Source organism: Anthonomus grandis, chromosome 13 (assembly GCF_022605725.1).
Source record: "Anthonomus grandis grandis chromosome 13, icAntGran1.3, whole genome shotgun sequence".
Classification (NCBI taxonomy): Eukaryota; Metazoa; Arthropoda; class Insecta; order Coleoptera; family Curculionidae; genus Anthonomus; species Anthonomus grandis.
In genome coordinates this window covers 9,511,762-9,534,784 of record NC_065558.1, presented here as the reverse complement: position 1 = coordinate 9,534,784, position 23,023 = coordinate 9,511,762, and the positions used below count along the sequence as shown (strand labels likewise).

The window sequence follows — 23,023 nt, the reverse complement described above, 5'->3', positions numbered from 1 at the left end:
TCTTTAAAGTTTCTAAGCAAAGATTTTCTTTTTCGTTCACAAGATTTTTTTACCAAAATTTGTCCTTAAATTGTAGAATGATGTTAGAGAATCCCATATCTTGGACCTCTTAGGATGTGGTATTGCAGTTTCTCATTGATTTGTTAAAGAAAACTAAAAGCCTTTGAGATGTGAACCTAGCGTAGAATGTTAAGAACTAATTTGGAGATTCTGAAAATGGAGAACGAAAACGAGGCTCCAACAACCATCGAGTTATTTGAATTTACTATATACAATAGTAACATCAGACATTTCTGAAACAACCAATGGCAATCAACTTTTGATTGTTCAGGATATACGGTGCTTCATCTAAAATCGTAATTTTCCATATTGTAGCTATTTAATTTAGGATAATCTGCAAATCGTTAGGCAGAACGTCTTTTTTGATGACACATGCTTATCTTTGATGATATGCCATTAGTTAGTGTTATCAACATGTATACATCTCTTTTAAGATAAGAGCTCCTTAACAATTGGACTGTTATCTCAGGACCCTAAAAAAAAACCGTAAATACACCAACGACATTCCGTACGGTGGTACGTAAAATACTCATTCTCTTCGGCGGTACGCCCCACCTTGTATTCAACAGGTGAACCCGGGTTACCTGCGGTCCGTTCGGTTTAGTGCGCGAGTGGATGCAGACAAGTGGCGAATTAGTCGTTACGAGAGAAGTTACTTAACTCTTCTTGTGCTGGTTTTACTCGGTGGCTTTGTGCTTTTGCCGGACTTTTTTTCCCTGGTTGCAGGCCATTGCTGAGTCCGGAGGGGGCGCGTTTTCCGGATTTTCGTGTGGTGACCGTTACTTTGGATTATTATTTATTAACCATTGATCTTCGGCGCGGATTTCCTGGTATACGTTACTTGGACATTGGGTGGCTCATTGATTATTCATAAGTCAAAAGTGAAGGTAAGCGAGAGTCCTTTTTGAAAGGCGACAACGGTTTTTTGGTGGGCACGAAATGTCATGCAGGAAATATGAAATATGTTACCACCCACCTTATATATATTTAGAGCGCATTCTAAAGAAGAAGTTTTGGGAATTTTCAATAATTGTCCTTTGGTGTTAGGTTATAGCTTACGTTAGCTGTACAACCCTTATTTATTAATTAATAATTTTTGTATCTGTCCTCTGCGAATACCTGCTTCATATGGGATGTTAATTTGATCCATTCTTGGATAATGTTTAGAATGGCTCAATGCTTAGTTTAAGAAACTTTCATCCAAAGAAGTTTTGGTTGTTATTCAAGTATATTTTTCATGATTTTGTGACTATGTTCATTTCAGCGATATTAAGGGTTAAAATGAATGATTTTTAAATTATTATCATGAAAATTTCATTATTTTGTTATTTACAGACAATCCAGTTTGAAGCAAGTTTCTTTAATTAAAATTTAATATTTATTTAGATAATTGAAGAGATCATATTTTTATCCTTTAATTTATGAGGTTTTCAAAACTTAAAACGCCTTTGCCTGTAATATTTGTCTTTTTTTATCCCTCTCTTACACTAGAAAAATATTTTATTTCATCTTCTTCTTTTGTCTTTTAAAAGTGTTCTTTTCTTCAAAGGCATTATTACTCCCAAAGGATTTTATTGAAGACATATGTGCTCCTGAATGAAACTTAAAAAGACTCGGATATAAATGAATGTTCTTTTAGGCAGTTAATTGTTTCTTGATTTTTCATTTTGTCTTTAACTGTTTAGACAAAAATATATCCGTTTCATGCAAGCAATTGAAGCATACTCTAATTTAATTTTGTAAGAAATAACTTTCAAGTAGGTTAAGCATTTAAGTATTTTAATTTTACTCCATGGGACATATTCCAGAAAAAAGGAACGTATAACTTAAACAGCCTGGAAGAAATTTTTTTAATCTTTTCATAAAGCAGTAGTTAAGTTTAGAAAAAAAAACTTAATTTGGATACAGGGAAAGGAGTGGGTTAGGACTTTAACTGCCTGGAAATAAAACATTTTTTCTTCTAGGCTGTTAAAATAGCGAAAGTCTGTCAATTGTTAAAAGGAAGACTAACGTTAGGCAATAGAAAGCTTAAAGGGTTAAACTGCGTGAAAGGTTGTGACTACGTTCTCCTTTGCTGAAACGGGTCTACTACCTAAGTCTAGAAGAAAAGCAAATGTTTACTTCTAGGCAGTTGAAGTCATTGCTTGCATCAGCTTTCCAGAAGAATCAATATTTGTTTCTAAGCAGGTTACATATTCCTAATTTTTCTTAAATCTTACGCATTCGAATAAGATATAAGAATACTCAACTACCTGGAAGAGGAGAAAATAGTTTTCTTCCCGGAAATGGTTATTCTTATCTGAAACTTAATGCCTCAACTGCTTGTATGAACAGAAAATAGTTTTTGTTCGGAAATAGTTCCTCCTGCCTGGATGGAATAATTTTTTTTTCTTTCAGGGAGTTAAAGTAACCTTCTTTACATTTCCCTTTCTTCTTCTCTTTCTTTACTTTCTCATATTTGAAATCAAAAATATTTAATACTTCAACTACCTGGAACAAAAAAACTTCTAGTAGACAGTTGTACTCATTGCTTCCTAACCGAGAAGTATTCCCTGTAACTCTGTACCTCGACTGCCTGGAAAAAGATAAAATAATAAATGAATTATCTGTTAATCAGAAATATAGTTAATTTCAAATATAACTGCCTATGAGCTCTTTTTCTTATAACGTTATTTTATAAAAAACGGCAATTTCCCATGGTAGACAATAGCTTAATGATAACCCAAACCTTTTTGCTTGGAATAATGGCCTACCTGGCCCAAAATTCCTCTCAATTAGGTACCATTCATCTGTCAAAACTTGTATAATTTTCAAAAAAGAACCTTGAAACACATGTCGAGAGATTTTAGGGATTGATCGAAGAATTCATTCTTGAGGTAGAAGCCTAAAAGAATGGTTTAAAAAATGACCACTTTTAGCCCATTTTTAGACCATTGTTAACCATATAATCACTCGATAGCAATCATACTAAGATGAAACTCATCATTGAATATAACTACCTAAAAAATGCGATCTAAAACTTGACATTACGGTACAAAAAACTAGTTAAGGGTATCCCGGAAATCTTATTATAATTAATTTCACGATTCACCTAATTTGCATTAGCACTAACCTATCGTGCGGTAAATTATATTAATAGCTATGTTTTTTACTAGAGTGATTTATGAACTAGTGCAATAACCGCAATATGAAAGATAATAATAGATATAAAATGCTTGCAGCATCATTTAAAATAATATACTCGTGGGAAATAATTATTGTTTTTACATGAATAATGTGCAATTCGAGGTATTCATTAAAATTATTTGTGAAAACCTCATTAGGTGATGGGTTTTCGCTATCTGCTTTATTTGGTAATTTTTTAGCAATTTTTAAATAGTTTCATTTGTTGGGAAGTTCAGGTTCTTTAAAATTCATAGCTAGCGATATTTTTCATAAATTACGTTACATAATTACAACTCATAATTAGCCTCTTAATTTTTTATTCAATTCTATTTTTGGAAAGTAACATTTAACTATTAAAGCCTAAAGGAGGTGTGAATTCGGGTACTAAATTAAATATGCAATATGAAATATTAGAAATAATATAATAAAATTTAAAAATAGAAAAATTTAAATTAATAAAAAACTAATTAGCCTCGTACCTCATTTATAGTGCGATCTTCAAGAAAATTATTTAAACTATATGTAGTAATGGTCGTTATAGTCGATAGATTAATGAAAAAAACTCTTTTTGAGGCAGTTTTTTAATTCCGATCGTTTTTTTAAATATTTTGGATTTAAAAGAAAAAGTGTATATAATGTCTCGTCACTTGCAATTATTAATTTTTTTTCCGGCAATATTTTATATATTCTTTTTGTAATTATATCTCACTATTTTCTTTAAAAATGTTTAGCATCCTGAGGATGGCATTAATTGTCGAGACGTTGATATAAATAAAAAACAGCCTTCTAGGTTGTATTTTTTACTGATATGTTACTAGAAAATAACTTGATCTTATTATTATTGTCTATAATACCTTAGAATGAGATAAAATTTTGAACAGAATGAAATTTCAAAAACAGAATAAAATATATATCACCTTTTTATTTCTGTAGAATTGCCTGGATCTTCTAGAAATTATATTTTTCTTTCATAGCTTACCTAAGTATAGGTAAAAAATATGATTTTATTATCATTTTCTATGATACTTGAGACTGAGATGGGGATATAAGAATGATAGTTAAACTTTTTCAGTTTGTTCCCATATCACCTTTTCAGCTCTGTACTACAGTCTGGATCTTCGGGAACTTGTGTCTTTCTTGCAGAGTTTTTGCTTCATATTATCATTTTAAAATCTGCAAATAGTGGTGTCATCTGCATAACTCGTGAAAATCCAGAGATAAGAGATGCAAAAGAGGCAAGCCTTTAATCTAAGTGAAGCAAAAACAGATCCCTGAGGTAAACTAGACGTACTTAAATGCTTTTTTGAGCATTTATTTCCTACAAAAACCAATTGGTGGCTACAAGAGGTAAACAGTAAACCTCTTTAAAAACCATATTTTTCAAGTTTTGTCAAAAGTAGTGCCCAATTTGCACAGTGAGGTCGCAGAAAACTGCTGTAATGACATCACCTGTTGTGGTTGAAAATTATGTCAGTTGTACTATTACTATGATTTTTTTAATGCGATTCTTCACCAACCTCTCGCACTTGAAATCACCCCCTTTCAATAGTAATATTGTTCGACAATTGCCTTTTTTACACAAAATATATTATAATACTATAAACAGAGGTTATGAAGGCAATTGCTTTTTGCAGAATTTTCAAGGGAATTTCACCGCAACCCGGAGGGGTTTCACACAAGGACTTAACGTGTAAAATACTTCATCCCATCAAGTTTAATTCATACTTATCAAGCAAATTATTACAAATATAAATCACCGTTTATTTATCTCCCCAGTTTAAAGATTACCAAGAATTCGAATTGGATTGTTCTATTCTTCTACCGGGGCGATTAAATGCTTATACCTTGACAAAAACCAGTTATGACTCAACGGATTTACAATTTGACCGGAAATTGATTATTTAACTTTCAAAGTGTACATTGTTTAGGTTTATTATACTGATTCTTAAAATGGTTAATTTTTTTTATAGTTTATTTACTTCCTTTTCACTATCAAGTATAGCACACTTTCAGTCAATTATGCATTTTTATCTATAGAAGTTCATTAAATTAAGCTTTCCAAACATCTACAAAAAAAGCATTGCATTAAGTGCCTATCATTAGCATATCAAATAATTATGTTTTGTGCCTACTGAGTAAAAACTCTAATTAACGTCGTTTAGTTGGGATATAATTTAATCAAATACATGGTAATTCCGCTTTTTTTATTGTTTTAAAGAAATTATAAATGGTTAGCCTTATGTGGAGCGGATGATACTCACCACTGATGATATTTTTTAAAATAATTTGCCAGGAAGTTCAATTATGGATGGAACAATTTGTTCTTCATAGTTTCTCACGAATTTTCTTCGCATTTACAACCTCATTCTTTTCAGAGTCACCAAATGGACGAATCTGGTGTCTAAACCGTACGGGGTATTGGCGTCAGTTATTTAGCACCACTGGTAAGTTTGCAATAACACTTATGTGGCATTAATTTAAGTTGGGTTAATTATTAAAATAGCAAACATCATAGGAAGGTCAATTATACATATTATATTTTGCTGATTGCTTTTCCAATTAAATAGAAGTTGTAAAATGTACGTTTTTAGAATTTGAAGCTTTTACACGTTTTTCTGGTTTATATTTAAACGATTAGGATTTATAAGCTTGACGCTTTATTTTATTTCTTAGATAGTATCCCTTTGTTTTCTTGTCTGGTCACACAGAGAAGCGGCAGAATACATATGAAAAGTGGATCTTGTTATAGTTCATATTCAAAATACAATGGCGTTGTTCTGTCATAATCATTTCTACGAGAAAAAAAATATCTGCTTATAAGCCATCAAAAGAACGAAAAATCAAAAGAGGCATTTTAATGCTAAATAACAGTGACACAACTCAAGAATTCTCCATTTATATACAAAATATTACAAGCAATAGTCTGTTTTCTTTTTAAAGACGCCGCGAGACGTAAAAGGTGTGCATCTTCTAATAGCGTAATTGGAAAGGAACGTTAAATGATTAATCTTCTTCTTCACTGCCTGAACGGAATTTTTTCGCTTAAAAGAAAAGGATGGTTTCACTTTCGATGGCATTAGCTCCATTCCGAACTGACTACGTCGAATTCAAATTAAGACCGCCTTAAAGTTTTTCATTTTTTTTTCGCTGTCTTGTCTTAAAATTTTGCTTTGTTCTTTCTCTCAGTTTAATTTTTTTTTCTCTTTTACTTTGCATACAAATTGATCTCGGCTCATGTAGACGAAGTTTTCCGACATGCCTCGAGTTCTTGACTGGCAAGTCGTATATTATAAGATCTTACATCTTAATAATATTCCGGGTTACAAAAGAACGCTCGTTGAATTTTAAATGTGATTGTACCCGCACCCGCTGACATTCTTAAGATGCCTCGCTCTTAGACGGGTACTCATACAAAAGCAGATTTACAATGAGGAAAATCCTCATTGTAAATCTGTTTTCTGTAGTCAGTTTGTCCTGCTTCAGCTATGAATAAGATACTTTAAAGAATAAAATGCCTTTTATTCATCCCCATTTTGTTTTTACATCAAAAGATAATTTTTAATAACATTCAATAACCATCATTGTTAAATCCGTTGGTGGGTGTCCCCAATAAAATAAAAGAAGGGATCTTGTATGCATTTAATAAATGCGAAGGTTACAATACAGACGTGGTCTTTTGTAGACAATAAGCCACGGGCAGTACGCAGATCCAAGACTATAATTACGATTTTTGTTGAAGCTCTTATATACCTCGTGCGAAAAAAATCTTTGCATGCGTGGTTAATTCTTAAGATGGAAACCGCTGTTGGAGCTCGGTATATTATGAGATACTCAACGTTGTTTAGTTACTTTAAATATGTCAGGAAATTGCAATAATTTAGACGATGTTCCAATATGTTCCACAATATAATGATGCATTGCATGATTGGGAATACTATTTGTAGGATTTTACATTTAGGTACGTCTATAGTGGAATTCATTGTGGAATGCACTACAGCATTGCAATGCATGTGGTCATGGCCCTAATCCTTAAGAAAAAGAAGAATAAGTAGTAGAAGACGCTCAGTAGGTTTAGCCTTCTATTCCTAAAAGATTTCTTAAAATCTGCTCATTCTACTGTGACCGAATGTTAATGATCAGAGTACTCTTGATCCCACTAATATTAAATTGTCAAATTTTTAACATATTTTTAAAGAGACTTTCTATAATCCGGAATTTTATAAAAGATCTCATATTGTGGATTATGGCAAAACCAATATTTATTATTTAGCCCTATTAAATGATCCCGAGTATCTCTAATAGATCCAAAAATCAAGAATTTTAAAAATCGATAACTCTTAACGAAGCTTTTAAAAATTTAATAAAGAATGAATATGTCTTGAAATAAAATGATCTCATCCAAAATATTTTTGAACAGTCTCCCTAGGGTTCAGGAACGTATTTTAACTCCCAAATATCTTAAAATAAAATGACTTCTCATTCACCTTGATGTGTAGAAGACATAGGTAGTGGAAGGATTTGAGGAAGGGAGAAATGTTGAAGGTTTAGTGATGGCGAATACAAGTTGGTTGATGGAGGTTGAAGAGATGACGTTTTTCCGGATTTTAAGTAGTCGAGTTCCCGAATCTGCAATTTCTCCCATTGCCAAGTCATATAATGCCAGAAAGCTTCAGAATACCTAAGCAACCTCTTTTCATCGTCATAAGAAGCACATATGTCATTGAACTTCTGTGTTTATCTTCTGATTATTATGTTCCTCACTCTAATCACTGCTGTGATGATTTCAGGTGAACACCACTTGAGTTGTGGACTAAATAGGTATGTTGCCATCTAAAGACAAGGATGGTATCTGCCTAATACTACTTGAGTTGTGGGAATTATAGAAACTAGTAATAGTACAAAACGTTCTTTATTATTTTTGTAATGAAACTCGACTGAGAAGAACAGTAGTCTACTCTAGAAGTGAAAGAAAAGGTTCTCTGGAGGAGCTCGGTGAAACCGTTTATTGCCCTCTGAATTAGAGGATGGTAAATCACTTTTAATTATCGTGTTCAGATGGTTTTGGATTTTAAAATATTTAGCAAATCATATTTCATTTTCTTTTGTGGATGAAACAGTTATCTTAATTAAATATTGAGCAAGAAGATCAGAAAGGATTTGACTGATTTTCATACTTTTTGAATATGATCGAAAATCCTTAATATTCTTAAGATTCCTGCTAATGCTTAATGCACCATTTGTCAAGAATATATGCTTCTTCTTTCTACCAAATTTCTTAGACCATTCTGAATTTAAGAACAAGAACATACTGAAGTATTAGTCTGTATAATAGTGATGAAATGTAGAAGTGGAAGGAGTTGAGGAAAGAAACATTTTTGAAAATTGGTGAAAATTTAGTGTGAGCGAATACAAGTTGGTGGCTGGTAGTTTTGGAGGTTGGAGCGATGACGTTTTTAAGGATTCTAAGTCGTCGAGTTGCAGAATCTGCAACCTCTTTTATCGTCAAGCCATATAAAACCAGAAAACTTCAGAATACACAAGCATCATCATAGAAACGACATATATGGCCAACAAGGTTCAATTTTTAGCATTCTAGGTTAATTTTTCATTAGTTTCTTTAAGCTAAATAATTGTGGCAGCATAATGCCAGAGCTTATGAGCAGTAGGTTTGAACAAGCTATTAGTGGTGACTTCTGTGTTCCTCACTGTGATGATTCCTGCTGTAGTGATTTCAAGCGAACACCACCTGCGTTGTGGACTAGATAGGTATGTTGCCATCTAAAGCTGAGAATGGAAATTACTCTTAGAATTAAACTTAGCTCTTGATACTATAGAAACTAATAATAGAACAATATGTTGCCTCTTAGGCCTAATGAACGATTTGTCAAGGATGAATATCAGAATGCTTCTTCTTTCTACCAATACTTGATCTTAATTTTAAGATAATTCTGGATTCAAGAACCATAATATGTTGGAAGAAGTGTTGGTCTTTGGAATAGTGCTGATATGTGATCAAATATAAATGAGAAGTCTGAACCTTGGTTTTAACATCTCTCTCTTGTTGTTTTGAATTTGACTTGTCAGGGTACTTGGAGCATTATTTTTTTATTCACTGAATGGTTTTAAGATTTTATCTTCCAAATCTTCGGTTAACTACTAGAATTTGATTCTAAATAAATGAGATCCTTAGAATTGACATTTTCCTCAGAACTGCTTCATTGAGATGATGATTAATAAAATTCAGCCTACACTGCACATAATATATATAAATAACCATCAAACATAAATAATATGCCGGAATAACCGCGAACATGAACCACGTAAGATGCTTATCGTACAAAGGAATTGAAAATTTAAAAAAACGTCCAGTCCTTGCTTTTTATGTTAGGGCAACGGTGCGTTACTATAAGGAACTGCAGCGGGTGGTTTTTCGCTGATATACGACACTTACATATAACATTTCTTCGGCGGTGCATAATACTTTTTTTTGACCAACGAACACGTAGGTCATGGTCCTCTTCGGTGTTAGAACTCGACCAAGGGCATAGAGAGGCGGTCTTGTGGAAATTGAGAACGATATATTTTATGCGTTTTAACAGTCTGGGTCAAGACTTTTGTTTCGTGTTAAGTTACATTTTTCAAGAACAATAATGGTGCTATGGCTACATGTAAATGATATATCAAACGCCCTATAAATAGATTGTCGATGTAGTTTGATGAATGTACATATCATGAATCTGACGTTCAAAAAGTGACGTTTTAAAAGTGAAACAGTCATTTTATCAATAGACTGTAGTTGGTTTTATGAGACTTTGACTTGAGAGATAATTTTTCTCCTTGGTATACATCTAAGGCTCTTGGAGAATAATAAACGAATATTTCGAGTTTTACTCTAAAGTCAGGTTCTATTGATTATACAGGCGTTCAAAGTGCTCATGTACAAGATTTGAAAGTGAAGCTAAAAAGTCTGAATTTTGTCAAAAATATCAAAGAAATGCGGAAAATACAGAAATATACAGGGTAATATCGATGGTAAGACCCATTTATGGAAGATATAGAATTTACATCAAATGCCTGAAATAAAATAGAAAATGAAAAGGCCAAAGCAAAATACAAAATTATTTACCTAAAATTACTATAAAATATTTATATTGAATTAGAACAAATCTTACATAATGATTTCCAATCTCGGGAAAACATTTAAAAAATATTCAAAAAGCCTGAAAACCATGAAGATTTATTTGAAATATTTACCCTCACAAGCACAGATAATGAAAAATGACTTAAAGTATTCGGCATAAAATGAAAAATTACTGCAAATTCCACAAATATAAGAAAAATTATTTCTCATTTCTGGAATAAAGTAAAAAAATATTTTTTTAATGCATTATCCAGACTTTTCTAGGCTTGAGACAAACAACTGGAAATGACTTCAAATAAATACAAATAAAAATTAGTTTCAAACAGAAATGATTCAAAAAGCTTGCAAAAAATAGAAAAAAATTACTTAGAAACACCTTGACTAAGAGTCTTACATATATATAATACATGTTTTAATGTCTTTGGTTTAACTTTTTTTCTACCTATAGCGGATATACAAAATCAAGATACGCAAACGATATCGATCTCTTCATTAAATGCACTAATATAATTCCATTTTTCATTGACGCATCCACGTTTGAAAATTACAGGTTAAAGAGACCTTCATTATTACTCCTATTAATCTTTTATGTTTTATTATTTCGACGCCCGTTTGATGTGAGATGTGGCCATTTTCAGATGTAATTATCGATTATTGTATCATACAAAAATTTTCAATTATTTTCAGCTTTACTCTGATAGTGGCTCAAGGTGATTTTGTCAATAAACCTGTAATGTCAAGCGTATTTTATTACGAACTCGTTCTGTGAATTCAGATGATATGATACCATTAAGTGATAAGTGTTAAGGCAAATTAATAGAAATTGAAAAGTCGCAAATTGGTAGGGTATACAATAACTGAATAAATAGTCCTCCCTAGACGGATATACCTAAAATTCCTTTTTTTTATTCAGTTGTAAAATATATATATATTTAAAAACTTAAATATATTGGTGAAAAAAACAATTTTTAGCTAAATTCGTGAGAAATAAGAAATTCAAATTAATTATTGTAGGTTATTTCGTAAGCTTAGTTAAAAATTATAGAAAAATATTAAAATTTTATATGAATTCGTGAATTTTCCATTTTTTTGGGTCAAGAAATTCAAGTTAAACAACAATTAACTATATTATTATTAACTTACTTGTGTTTGCAGTTTCCATATGGTAGACCGCTTTAAGGTATATCCTCGTTAAAACAACTGATTTTTATTGCATATCATTGCATCTTGCAAAAAAAAATCCAAATCTAGGTTAAATAAAATTCCGCATGAAGGCAGTAAAAAGTATAAGACGTATTACCTGCTCAACTCCCCGATCCGCGGGTCCAATTTCGCCGGTCCGGTTTGCTTTCTATGCATGGGAAAAAACCAAAAGACCCTCTGCGGGCGATTTCAAAAAGAAGTACCGAGTACCTCTACATACACGAGATAGAGTGAGAAAGAGAGAGCGGTTCGCCTTGGTCCATATCAGTAGCGTGTTTGTGCAATTTGTCCGACGAGTGAAAATTAAGAGTGAAAATTTTATGGTGTAAAAAAAGGTGCGGAAACGCTAGTGGGTACTGCCGAGAGTTTAAAAATGCTTATTATATCCAGGGTGTTTTCAAAGTTGATTCATTTATTACTACATAATAAAATGAAATAAAAGTCCAAGCCATTTAAATGTTTATGATTCCAACGTTTCGTTGTATGTTAGGCCGATAAAAATAAGTTAGACCTCTTTTTTGTAAAGTAAGAAATAGAACATTAATATTACTATAAGAATCGTTGAAAATAATTATTTCTTTGCTCATTTTTGAGGCACATTTACTTTAATTTTAAGTTAATTAAGCCAAACCAATCAGGTTTTTTTTTCACCGTTGGAGAGTATTTTGAACAAAAGAGAGAAGGAAAATGATTCATTTAATAGATCATGGGCAAAACTTGAAGGCGAAATTCAATTTCCTGATGGCCTTGATCTACGATTTATTCAGCTTGTAAAAGTATGTTTTAGAGGTCTGGTAGAATTATAAGTTAGATATTGTTCCAAGCAGAAAACTTCCCGAATTACTCTGGAGTCCGGACCCCTCTAAGAACCCCAGGCCCAAAGGAAAATAGATTTCATGAATAATGTAGTTAAGTAAATTAATACATATATAAACGTATTGACTAATAAATTTCTTTATTACAACACAAATTATACGAGTAACTTTTATAGCTTAATTAAATTTCTTCAGTACTTCAATAAATCAAAATCCCACACTGCAACAATAATACATTATTTAGCTACTTAGTATCACTTATACTCGTATCCTACATCAAACTTTTCATCTAAAACTAGTTTCATGAAAATTAACCTTTAGCTCCATATGTATAGTGTCTATGATGTAGGTTGAATTGGTTAAGATCATACCAATACCATTAGTAACTCTTGCGCAATATCATCGGCAGCTCGGTTACTACACAGTAACCGCAAAAATGGTTGTCTTAAGAGTACAATGTTATCTTATGTGTTTAAGCGACAAAGAGTTGGTTGTCTAGGTGTGTGCCAACTGACGGAATGTAAGAAATTAATATTAGTCAGCTTGTAGGTTGGTTTTTTATATTATTGACTATACAGTAAATGGCTAAAATATGGAACGTATTTCATTACAATTTCTTATGATATTTCAGACTTTATAGTAGATTCTTGTCATGTATTTTTAGGCCAATATTTTTTTCAAAAACTGTAGGCTATAACTAAAATTCTAATAATATATTAGCCAAGTTAAGCTTTACATAGCAATAAAAATAAGAACTTATTAACAACTAATTGCATACTTTTTTCTTGACCATTCAGTACAACACGTTCTTTTATTATCCCCGCAATTACCAAATATTTCGCGTCTTATGTAACGCATTATGGAACAGGCCAATTTTTACAAGAATGTAACGTTTTACATGCCTACATGCACGAGTGGTATCCCAGTTGTATTTGTATTTAATCGACTGGTATCGAAAGTGAAAGCCTACCAACCGTGACCAGAAATTTTAAATAAAATGGATTACTGCAGTGCATTTGTCAATAAGTGTGAATGTTAAGAAATAAAATAAAAAACAAGTAAATATTTAAATGACATTTACAATGAATATTCAGTGAGCAGCTAATTATAAACTGCCTGAAAACCGATAAAAAATACTCTAGAAACCTCAAACCTTGAAAAAATATTTTAACTCTGATGCTTTCATTAGACAAAAAAATACGTCAACGGCAAAAAATGACTATCAAGACTCTGGAAGAAAACAATAAAGATCTCTAAACTAACTTTTTGTTAGAAATTGAATTTTCCGGCAATTCTTCTGATTTTCTTGATGTAGGGAATGGTTAAAGATTATTTATATAATTCTACAGTTGCTGTGAGAACCTGAGAACACCCTGTCTGAGTTTTTTCCTGATACCGTTAAGGGATTCTTCGATAGGCATATTTGTATAAAAGTTCTTAATATCTTTCTTCTCAAGGCTTATTAGCTTATCAGCGAGTCTAACGTTAGTGGCCTGAAGGAGTTGTGAAGAGAAGTGAAAAGAACTCCGACGAAATGAGTTGCGTTTTGTACAAGGAAGTCCGTGTTTCCTTGTAGTTGCTGAGTAATGCTAAACATGAATTTGGCTGCTAAACATGCTTCTGAAGTTAGCGAATCTCTGGAACTGGTGTTAGATCGCAGAGGCATCCCTTCTTTGTATATCTTGGGAAGCCCGTAGAAAGATCATCCAGATCAGGAACACCATTCCCACAATATACATTGGACAGAAGCAAATATTTTAAAAAGCAACATTGGTGTTAAGTGTATTAATTGGTCTTAAAGGCCTTACCGGAGGCACCGTATCAAACGCCTTAGAGAGGTCCAGGAAAACCTATGAACAATTGATTCCTTTATCTAGACAGTTCGTTATGTTACTAGTACTTAGTTTCAATCAAAAAATCATAAAAACCAAACTAATTATGTCTTATTTGATGTAAAAATATAAGTAATAAATAAGTAATTTGGCGAATATTATAAAGACTAAAAAAAAAAGTTAAGAACAACACTATGTATATATATTAAGTTGGTTTTATGGCTTGTCTGACCTCTTCATAAAACAAGCAACAGTCACTGAGCTTTAAGACACTTAATTTTAATATACAGTTTGGTTGCAGATTTCATAAACATATTTTCTTTATATTATGGAATTTTGAATAAAATACTTAATTTCAAAGGACTATTTATTTAAAGGACGTTTGGCAATTCTAGACCAATTCATTAAGACCATTCATCTGCAAAATCAGATGCACTTCATCTTTTTCACTTGCTCCTATCGGCTTCTAATATAATTGTCGTTTATTTCTATATCTATTTCTTCCCGCTAATTTTTTCTTGATCTTCTACTTTTGCTTCTACCATTTACAACTCTTTTGGCATCCTTTCATTTCCCATTCTCTTTACACGTCGGTATTATCGGTAAATTATTTCATTTAATATTCTTCCAAATGTTTATTTAAAGTGAATGAAATTAGGGCGCATTGTCCCTTCTGATGTAAGGACATAAATGAAATATTTTGAATACCTTAATGATATTTAAATATTAAACGTTTTTCTAATATGATTAATCTTGTAGCTGCTTTCAAGAAAAGCTGGAAAAAATAATGTTTTAATTTTTTTCCAATATCGGGTTTCTTTCGGATATCTTCATAAGTGTTCGCAATATATTGAATATTTTAACGGAGCTTTAGTAAGCATAAAATTGCTAATTAAAAAAGAAGTAGCTCTCATTTATGGTCTCTAATAGAGTCTTAATTTTACTTACTCCATAGACTTTCCCGTCATATACTCTACATGTATCTCTATATCTAAAACAAGAGGATATTACAAATTCAATATTTTTCCTATATTCAAACTGCAGCTTGACCGTTGGTAAAACCAACGTTGTGAAATACCAATGACGTGTCAACAAATAACGAAAATAAATGTTTATTTATGAATGGAGGCTGTATAAAAGTCGTTGAAGGACGTCCGCCGTATACATAGATACCACTTTCCATACAAGCGATATGGGTTTCAATAGATCGTTATGGGCAGGACCGTAGCAAAAAAAATAACCTTAAAATAATCGTATTGTGTACAGCCTTTATAGGCGTGATAAAATATGTAGAATTTTTCTTAGCGGAATTTAATTAATTTTATGCGGGCTGGGGTCGGGTCAGACGCACGTTGCACCGATGCCTTCCTGAACATATGAGATCTTGTTAGCTTTTTTTTTAATTATCATGCGTTAAATGCAAAATGTTTATTTATGGTTAAATATATGGCTAAGCAAGCAATAAATTACAATATTTTGATGGTCCAAAAATAGCATAATTTTAATTGAACCGTTTTGTTCTCAGTCAGCGTTCTTGTATCCGCCAACGTAAACTTCTCTTAAGAAAATTCGTCATTTAAATACGAGAAACGATCAAATCCATATTGCTTTGAACCATAAAATATATATCTTGATCTTTTACTCGGGTATAGATTGGATACACTCCGTTAAGCCCACGGAACAATTCTAGCAGAACTATTATCCATCTCGTAAAATGGTTGTATTATTTATAGCACACCTAGTGGTCAGCAATACTATTATCTCTTTGATACGTTACATAAAGGTCATCATTTTATAACGGCCCATTAAAAATGCAAAATCACTTTTGCTATATTGACCACAGGCGTTTTATTGGACTAAAAATATTAAAATTCATATTTTATTTAGAGCATATAAACGTACGTATACTTATTTTGGCCATTTTTACTAATATTTCCATAATTCTATTATCATGATGCACCATTTTCCCGTCAAAAATTCAAAGTTGCACAAAATGATTCTCTTGATGCATGGAGCATGTATTGATGCAGATTAGATAACAATAGTAGTCCGCAAGTTAGATTCGAAAGTATAGTATATAGACGCGTATCTTAGCGTACTATATTACAATGCATAAAACTTACAAGTACATATTAAAATTCAATCTGTTCAAATTCTAAAATTGTAGTATAAAGATTCACAGCCTAAACGTATCCATCATATTATAAGTAAATAATTTTGATGGTGTATCAATAACTAATGTAGCCAAGGTTTGTCAATAAGTGTTCTACAAAGAAAATGTGATCCCCAACGGCCAATGATTTTTTACAATGGTAAAACTCACGACCAATAGGGGCGACATAAGTTCAACTTTTGTCCCTTTTATTCAATAAGTCTTTGGGCCTTCTCTCTTTTTTCTGCTGCCTGGAAGGAAAGTTTTCTTATACCGATATTTAAGAATGATACTATTGAAAGCATAAGTATATAATACCCAATTTTCCTTTCTTTAATAGTCTTGTTTTAAAACAGCTTCGCAAGAGACTGATTTCCATTTATTTGCAGGATTTTCATGGTACAACATTCTTTAAATTCATGAAACATCAGTCGTTTATTGGTGCAAATTATATAATAGTCTTACACAAGTCAGAGTTACTTTACAATGACTAAAATTCACAAGTATATGTTAAAACTCAAAAGTTTTACCATAATGATTTACACCTTAAAGGTATCAATCATATTATAAGTAAATAATTTTGATGGTAGATATTATAACTAATTTCAGCAATATAAGAACACATTAATAACAATCTGGGCAAGGTTTACCAATAAGCGTTCTAGAAAATGTGACCTCTAACGGCCAATACTTTTATTCAATTAGTGATATTACAACTTCCAAATTTTATATTTTTAACAGTATTGGATAAAATGATAGTACTAAAAATTTTTATTAGTTTTGTTGCAAAACTGACTGATTTTGGCAAGTTTTGGTCAAAAGAAATCCACAGCAGCAAATATGGTGTATTCTATCTGTCTGATCTTCTAACCTGTATAAAAAATAGAAAACAGGTAGCAGCAATGTATACTGATTTCTCCAAGGCCTTTGACGGAGTTTACCATCAGGGTCTGTTGTACTTATTAGTGATTAGTATTCACCTTCAGTTTAACAAATAGGTTGATGCTCCTTTGTCAGGTGGAATTCAGGAAAGTCAAAATAGGTAGTTTTCACTTAGATTTTGCTTGTTAAGGTGTGCGCCAGTAATATTTAATCCCTTTATTGTTTTTTAAATTTCCCAGATAATTAAAAGCATTTTAAAGTAATCTAAAAGCTTCTTAGAACTGCGTTTTTTTCTATTTATATAACTACAAAAAAATGTCACTGATTCCATAGAGCTTATTTACAGAATACTTAATTTTTTAAAATTATTCAAGGCGCATATAAAGTCATCATCTTCTATTCCATATTGGATTGAACTTTTAGATTGAATATCGTGCATTGATGTAACCCAGTTTGAAATTGTTTTCATTTTCAATAGCATTGCACCATTATGTAATATGTAATATGCACGTACATGCAGAAAGTTCATTACCTTGCCGTATAGTAAAACAATCACTTATTCATTATTAATAACAATTAATTTACCGGATGACATAATGAGTTAAGTAGTAATCCGTTACATCAATTATACTGTTATTGTATAAATTAGAAAAAAATTGTGATATTTGCTACCTCAAGAGAACAGTTAAACTGTAAAACAAAGAACAAAGCATGATTTTTTTTTATACAGAATGGAACTGCGACTTTTGTTTTAAACAAGTTCTTTAGCATTTACTTATAGTTTATTGCATTTATATGTAAATTTTTGCTTTAGTAGGTGCTTACGGCCAAGAACGAGAATGCCATTAGATAATTTTATTACGTATTTCGTAATATAATGGTTAATTTTTTTAAAATAATTTTCAAAATTATTGTGTTTTTTATGTATCCAATGAGTAGTTTTTTTTACGTTTAAAGACGAGATTAGCGTCAATTGTCGGGTTCATTATGATAATTCAGATAGAGTGGTTTCTTAATAGTTTAATATAGCATACAGGGTCTTTCATCATCGAATGTCAATATTTAAGTAGGTTGAACCTACATGATTTTAAAACAAAAAGTTATATACTCGTGTTTATATAAAAGGAAAGTTAAAAAAAAAACTTTTTTATTACTCACGAGTGCGTCAGGAGTTTTTGGGAAAGTTTTCCAAAAAAAACTTTTATTTAAATTATAATTGTTTTTTTTATAACAGAGCCTTTTTGTATATTTTTTTCATTTAATTACATTTTATTACTGGATGTAACTTTAGAGCGAAACACATATAACCTCCTTTAATGACCTTCCAAACTTAGAGTAACATGGATTTCAATATATCAATCTAAAAAGACAATAATACTCATAAGATATTGCTAGCTTTGCTAAGAAATTGTCACGTTATCAAAGAATTTCTAGGGCTATATACAAATCTTTCATGGATGTGATTACTTTAAATTTTCAAAGAAATCTTTTATCGGTCTATACTTTTAGTACCAAAATGTTCAGAATACGGTATTAAGCTCAGCTCGGTGTATTCTACAACACCTTTTTATTATTTAAAAAAATTCAACTATAAGCTTTTGAGCTTTTAAGAATTTATTTTTGATAGTTTTTTAGTTTTTCTATAGGACTATAATAAGTATATTATAGATTGTATATATCTTTGCGGACTGTATCTTCTTTAAAATAAAATTCTCAGAGATTTAGAATTTGGCATTAAAACCATAAAGTCCAAGATCTCGAGAAAGTGGCCTCAGATAAACCACATGGATGGTGATTTTTATGGAAAAAACGGCTGCAGACAAACCGAATGAATGTTGATTGATTCAAATTGAATAAGCATAACCTGCATTAATGTTATTCGTGTGATGGTTCAAAATTTTTTTGTTAACTATACACCCAAACACCGTACGAACAAATCGAAACATAAGCACGCGGTCTATGGGAATGTAGCAAATGATAACTCTCATATTTAACGTAATATCGTGTGCTAAAAATATGGGATGCTCTGGTACCTAATTATAGTATGGACGCGACGGAGAATGGAAATATATATTGGGTCAGATATATTTTGCATGTTGGTTAGAGTAATTTGTGCCAAAAGCCTTAAAAAGAAAAACTATAAAAGTGTGATAAAGAGTTTCTGGCTCGTTTCTTACAGAACTTGTACCTTAAAGTCTAGCCTCTAAAGCACAAAGGTATAACTCATAAAAGGTTAAGGTAAAAAAAGGCGGTTTTACATTTTATATTGGCCGAGTTAGTCCAAACATATTATTTTTTATGATGTCTGCACCGAGAGCGAAATCTCGAAAGGCGAGGTGAACGTTCCGTCAAAGGAGTTATAGGCACGTCTGGCGCTCTAAGTCACGGACGTGAGGTTTGCACGGATTGCTAATTGGACCGCTAGTGGGCAGCTAGCTATACAATTTCAAAACGTTATGAAGCATATGCCCAATAAAAAAAAATTATAAACGTGTACTTATGCAAAACAATAGGATTCTCTAGCTTACGATTTGGTGTTGTTAAACAGAAGAAACAATGAATGAGTTCTAATTTTGGACGCCTCTATCACGAGGTTTGGTGTAAAGTTTCTTTCTTTTACTGGACAGTACCTATAATTCAATTTAGGTAAGTAGGATAAACTTTTTTAATAGAAGCTATGTCCCTCCTTTGAAAAGATCTACATCAAATATTACCATCGTTTTGATGTAACGATCATGTAGGCTCCTGTATGTTCTATGGACCTTAGAACTAGAAAATGAAAAAGGAACCTAAAAATAGACTCAAATGATAGATATAAGAGATGAAATCAAATGGCTATATACAAAACGACTTCAAATACCTGGAAGACATTAAATACATAGATTAAAATGAAAAGATGCCATAAAAAAAGGCTTAAAAGCCTGCACACATAATAAAATATTTTAAATACCTAGAATAAAATACAAAATTACTTTTATCGACTGACAAATACGAAAAATTAATATTGTCCATCTGAAAAATATCTAAATTAAATCTGGAAAATAAAATTATCCTTTTTAATTCCAGGAAGATAAAAATAGTAACGGAGTCCCTGGATTAAAATGAAAAATTATTTCCAATGCTTGAAAATTTAGGAAATGACTTCAAAAGCATGGAAATATATTTTTAGTCCAGGTGAATGTCCAAAAATTGTACGGATTCATCTTAATTATGCTTGCTAATAACTTCACTGAGAGCAAATATAGTTTTCTGCATTTTGTCTTGATTTAGTGATTGTTTGCAGCAAACCAAGCTCCTACCCTCTGACACTATAAGAGAAGTGTCCTGGGTTTTTGTGGTGGTACTATCAGCAAACACACAGGGGAAGGTCATTAAAGAATATTAGGAACAAGATAGATCTAAATAATATAAAATTTGAATTTAACAGTCTGGAAAAAAATTGTATGGCCTGAACTATGGAACTAACCTTATTTATTTATTATCCCCTTATTTATTATTTTTATTGCAAGTGACTAAAAAACGTGAAAACTTATTTCCAATGACTGAAATATATAAGAAATAAAATCAAATATCTGAAAAAGATACAAAATGACTCGTGGAAGACAAAGATATATACAAGCTTAACTCCAAAAGCATGTAAACATACTTTTCAAGTCTTTGAGTTACTGAAAATAAGTTCTAATTTTAATCCAGGGGTTTCGTTGCTATTTTTTTTCTGGTAATAAAAAAATAGGTTTTCCAGCCTTCCGGAATATTTTTCTATATTTTTCAGGCATTGAAAATAATTTGTCGTATATTTCGTTTATTTAAACTTACTTTTAATGACTGTAAAATATTAAAATAATTCCAAATGCCTGGAAAACATATCAAACATTTCATGGAAAAAAATCTCATTTCCATTCTCTCAGGGCCTAGACTATGGAATCAACTTTTGACTCCCGAATTACATGTCTTTACATTTACAGAAATAAATAATTTTCAAATATCCTCATATAGAAAACTTTTACTAATTTAAACACTTATAAAATTTAACTGTCGAAAAAAAATCTCTTATGATACCTGAACTATAGAATCAACCTTTGTCCGTTTACTTACTTCAAAAAATAAATGGTCTCTAAAATCCCATCTAGAAAAACTCTTACTAATTACCTGTAAATGTCGTTTTATTAAGAGACAGTCATCATCGTTATACAGCAATTATGGGTCCTAAAACCCATGAAAATAACAATTAAGTAAACGATTGACGCAAAAGACCACCATTAAAGGAGTCGCCTATTACTTACATACCTTTTGGCTAAATGAACGGTTTAAATAATGATGGTAATGCCCGTGGTCAAGTTCACGCGATGACCAGACAAATATAACGATGGCGAAAAGTTCAACAGGCGGTTACGTTAGAAACTCGGCCGCAATTATGGTGGGCCTGCCGCTATGATCTCTTTACGTTTTATAATTTTAAACATTTTATAGGGTAAATGTGGAAAAGTTATTTATTAACTGCACCTTGATAACAGTTAGAATTAAACAAAAGGTGCATTAGTGGTATTATATAATTGTAAATTAACTCAGTAATTATGAATTTATAGTCGATTTGTATAATTTTACATATGATAATCTAGTATTATTCTATTTTTAGTCAATGATTTTTTAATTAGAATTATTACATAAAATTAATTATAAAATAATAGATATATTCTGTTTATAATGTTATGATATTCTTTAATATACAATAATAGTAGTCCCGAATGTTTATTGGCTTATTGGTTAGTTTACGCAATGACCAGACAATCGCGAAAAGTTCAACAGGCGGTTACGTTACAAACCCGACCGCAATTACGATAGGCCAGTCTCTATGGCCTCTGTACAATCTATAATTTTAACTATTTTATAGGCTAAATGATGGAAATTAGTGTGAAAAACTTATTTATTAATTATACAGGAAACTGCACCTTGAAAACAGTTAGAATAAAACAAAAGCTGCATTGGTGGTGTTATATAATTGTTAAAGCAACTCGGTAATTATGAATTTTTAGTCGATTTGTTTAATTTTAATTAAGATTATCTTGTTTTAATTAATTTTTAGTTGATGATTTCTTAATTAGAGTGATTACACAAGATAAGGTATTTCTGGAGAGTATATAAAAAGCATACAAGTTCTGCTTTATATGGTAGTTCATATTAAAGTTTAATAACATTAAAATATTATAAAAATAATATGCTACGATAACGCTATCATTTTCTTTTGAATGCTTTTACTAATGATGACTTACATTTCCTTAGTCCCAAAACAAGAAAAAAATAGACTTTAACACCCTGTATACCAATAAGAATGGCGGAACAATAAAAATGTACATATGTATATGGTAAATAAATAATTTTTTGAAACCCAAACACAAATCATTTAAAAACAAAAGTTAACACAAAAAGATAGTTTCTTAAATGCAGAAAAATTAGGTGTTTTGCTTGTTGGCTTCCTTAAAGCTACTGCTTATATCAATGACCTTCCTAAACTGGATAATATATAATCACTTTTCCTAGGATATTTTATACTTTTTTTTTCATTTCGTATTACATAAATTATTTATTTATTTATTTTGCTACGCATTAAAAATAAACACAAGATTAATAAAAATAATGGTAAGAAATAGCACATAAAAGGTTTTAAATCTGCACCTGTACAGTACGGAATACCTGCAACTGACCACCGAAAGTCGAAATATTAGTCCGGTAAGGATTTTTATAATTGGATTATGATAATGATTTATTTATTGTA

General features: G+C 31.3%; 1 protein-coding gene across 8 annotated transcripts in view; it reads left to right on the top strand.

Moving 5' to 3' along the window:
- The first annotated feature begins 651 nt into the window (after window positions 1–651).
- Window positions 652–23,023, top strand: part of LOC126743650 (mucin-4-like) — a 41,810-nt gene continuing 19,438 nt past the window's right edge. For 7 of the 8 annotated variants that reach the window (XM_050450841.1, XM_050450845.1, XM_050450843.1 and 4 more), the window contains exons 1-2: window positions 652–947; window positions 5,601–5,669. The gene's annotated coding sequence lies outside the window, so the exon portion shown is untranslated. The remainder of the gene's footprint in view (window positions 948–5,600; window positions 5,670–23,023) is intronic. The other variant, XM_050450839.1, reaches the window with a different exon arrangement.